This window comes from Atractosteus spatula, unplaced genomic scaffold, assembly GCF_055471065.1.
Source record: "Atractosteus spatula isolate fAtrSpa1 unplaced genomic scaffold, fAtrSpa1.hap1 Scaffold_35, whole genome shotgun sequence".
In the NCBI taxonomy this organism is placed as follows: Eukaryota; Metazoa; Chordata; class Actinopteri; order Semionotiformes; family Lepisosteidae; genus Atractosteus; species Atractosteus spatula.
This window is the reverse complement of record NW_028296863.1, coordinates 41,306-44,416: the sequence shown is the minus strand read 5'-3', so window position 1 is coordinate 44,416 and position 3,111 is coordinate 41,306. Positions and strand designations below refer to the sequence as shown.

The following is a 3,111-nucleotide window of genomic DNA, read 5'->3' as shown; positions in this document are numbered from 1 at the left end:
TATGGTGTGCACTGAAGGCCATCAGAGCTCAGCATATCAAAGACCGGGTTCTAAGTCAAGCTGTTGCATCACAGAATCACTTCTAAACCTTACCTCCAGTATATTTAGTGCTTAAATGTCCATGCAATGAGGATAGTACTGCTTACAGGTCTCTAAGATGGTGCGCTGTCCCCGTTGACAGACATGTATGCCTGCTGCAACACTTATCCTATTTTTCTGATCATGTCAAAGGAGTAGGAAAAGTGTAATCAGTGAAATGTTGGCAGTTGTCCTGTATCTCCAGCTTCAACAAAGTGATGACTAAAGTTGCTGGGGTTTATAAGATGTTTATAAAATGTATAATGTATGTATATGTTTATAAAATGTACATTAAGGCAATGGCAGATATAAACAGACAGTGTTACAATCCCTGCCTCTCGGCAACGAAAGAGGCAGAAGAAGGCGTAGCCTTAGTTCATTAGTCCACCTATCAGTGTATGCTTTCACCACCACACCTCCGTCTCATCTGGTATTTAAGCATTAGTCTTTCCCTACCCCCTCGCTCAGTATTGGTTTCCCTTTCGAGCTACTTAGTTGCGCTACGCCTTCTACCTCCTCGTACTGTTCTGGTTCCGACTTTGGTTTATCCCCTTTTACTACGTCTTTTGGATTACGGCTCGGCTTCGGTTGCTTTCTCCTAGTTTGGTTCTCTGGCTTCCCCTGGACTCTCGGCTCTCTCCTTCGTCTACGGTTTTGGATTACGGTCTGGCTTTGGCTACTCTCTCCCTGTTTGGATCACTGGCTTCCCCTGGACTCTTGGCTCTCTCCTTCGGCTATGGTATTTGGATCACGACTTGTCTCTATCGGCTCCTGCAAGTGGGTTCACTACTTGGTTTCGGTTTCACTGGCCGAATCCGTAACAGACAGGAGAACAAAGGGCCCAATGACTATTTTGGTTCAAAACTTTTTTGGAAAAAAAAAAAATTCCTGTCGTCAACCCCAATATGGACAGACATACTAATGGGCAGATTTCAGCAATACCAAAAAATGGACAGACTACATCAATTTCTGAGGTAAAGTTCAAAATGAATGTGTGTAAAGGTTAGGGACCCTTTACAAAGCACATGAAAGGGAATTTTGCGATCATTAAGACTGAATTTGTCTAGAATAAGTAAGTCTCCTGCCCTTGTGGAAGAGGAGGAATGGAACAAGAAAAGAAAATTGCACAACATCTCAGGCATTCATTCCAAAAATCCCCCATCAAGACAATCAAACATTTTTAGTCTAAATGATAAATGCAAAATTTATGGTCATCCAAATGATCACAAGCCACCTATCATTAAATTCTAAAAAACAAGTTAAAAAAAAAAGCCCTAAACAAGTGCTGGTTTAATTTTGTCATGTAGTGTGTTGCTAATATGAATGCAATACAGACCAAAAGAAACATGGAATTCTATTCTAAAGGTTTTAAGATTATGCCTGACTGTTTACTGAATTTGGTCAAACCTGCTCTGCTTTTCAAAGCCACTGCTAGATGAGATATGCGAAGTGATATCTTCAATAGATTTCACGAGAGAAATTGACCCAGCAGATTTAATAATTCCCCTTATGTCCTGCGTTGTTTGTGGCCAAGTAAACAGTACCTTTATTACTTCCCATGTAGACGTTTGCTAGAATTGTAGTTTCTTGCATACCGAATACGAATAAGTCAGTCATTTTTTGGTTGCACAGATAGCTGATTTTTTCATGAGTTTATCAACCCTCATACACAAGTCTTTGCTAGAGAACATAGTGACACAGAATTGCTCAAAGTGTAAGTAAACAGTGGTCTGGAAGCAACGATTGGCTGGTACTTTCATGCATTGGACAGAAATTTAGAATTAAAGCATCACAACACAGCCAAAACATAGCATAGACTAAACTAATGTTGTGTTTGTTTTCTAGAAAGAAAGGAGGCATCAGACAGAGACATATGTTGATCAAACAATGTACTCACGGTTGAGAATGCCAATACTCATGAAACACAAAAAAACCTGGAGCCACTGAACAGTTACATATCAGCTCTACTGCATAGTAAAGAGGCACTGAAAGAGTCTTTGAATAGCTTGCAATCAGTGACAAAGAAACGGACAGCGTTACCTGTAACAATACACAAGACTTTCAAGACCCTTCTGGGATCTAAAGCTATTCAGATTTCCAAAAATACCAGTAGATGCTGAACCAGGTAAAATCGACATAGAATCTAATATTAGAGAATTTCTCGCAAAACATCTATGATCCAAAATTGGACTCCCAAGCCGTGAACTCCCGGAGGTTTTCTTGCAGTTAAATGAGGTTTTTCCTCTCCCCTGTGCTGTGTAAAATTTGTGTGTCCAAAGGATAATAGGCCAGATAGCTGAAGCAGCATTTGAATGCTTTCTGAGTAGTTCTACACTCAAAATAATAAAAGCTGATCTGATTTAAGAGACAATCTGTAGTGTTTTGATACAGAACACCTGCAAGGCATCTTCACTTCCCAGTCTATCGGAATGCATGGGGGGAATCAATTATCAACTGGTACTTGGGTAACATGAGAGCCATCGTTTCCACATTACAGGATCAAATCATAAAGGCTCCATACCATGTCTGTGGCAGAGCCACCTTCCCAGGAAAGACACATCACCATTGAAGGTCTATTCAATATTTTGGCTGTTTCAATACACTCCAATAAAGTTAATAAAGCAGAAGACCAAAGTTTGATAATATGTCTTACATTTACACTCCCAAACAATTATCCCATAGACAGTAAGGAAAAAAGTGTGAAATTGACACTTTATTTCAAACCAGAAAGGATGATCCACTGGTGAAGTCTTAACAATGCCCACATTGCGATAACATGCCCTTTGAGAAAAATCTCGTATCGGCCGCTAAAAGGCCCCTATAAACCCCAGCAACGTTGGCAAAGGACGCTCATCTGGCAAAACCATGGTTATATACTATTAGCTGGGGGTCTGTAGAACAGATCTGAGTCACTTTTGGAGAGGGACAAATTTTGGTTTGGTTGGGAGGGGAATGAGACCACTCCCTGTCCATCACTGCATGGTCCCAGTCTGGGAACAGCAGGTGGTCTTATCAACCCCAGCGATTTTGACA

At 40.7% G+C, this 3,111-nt stretch overlaps 1 long non-coding RNA gene across 1 annotated transcript; it reads left to right on the top strand.

Moving 5' to 3' along the window:
* Positions 1 to 540: 540 nt before the first annotated feature.
* Positions 541 to 2,449, top strand: LOC148807326 (uncharacterized). Its single transcript, XR_016088910.1, has 2 exons — positions 541 to 1,052; positions 1,924 to 2,449. It is a non-coding gene; the product is annotated as an uncharacterized LOC148807326 (long non-coding RNA).
* Positions 2,450 to 3,111: the final 662 nt, after the last annotated feature.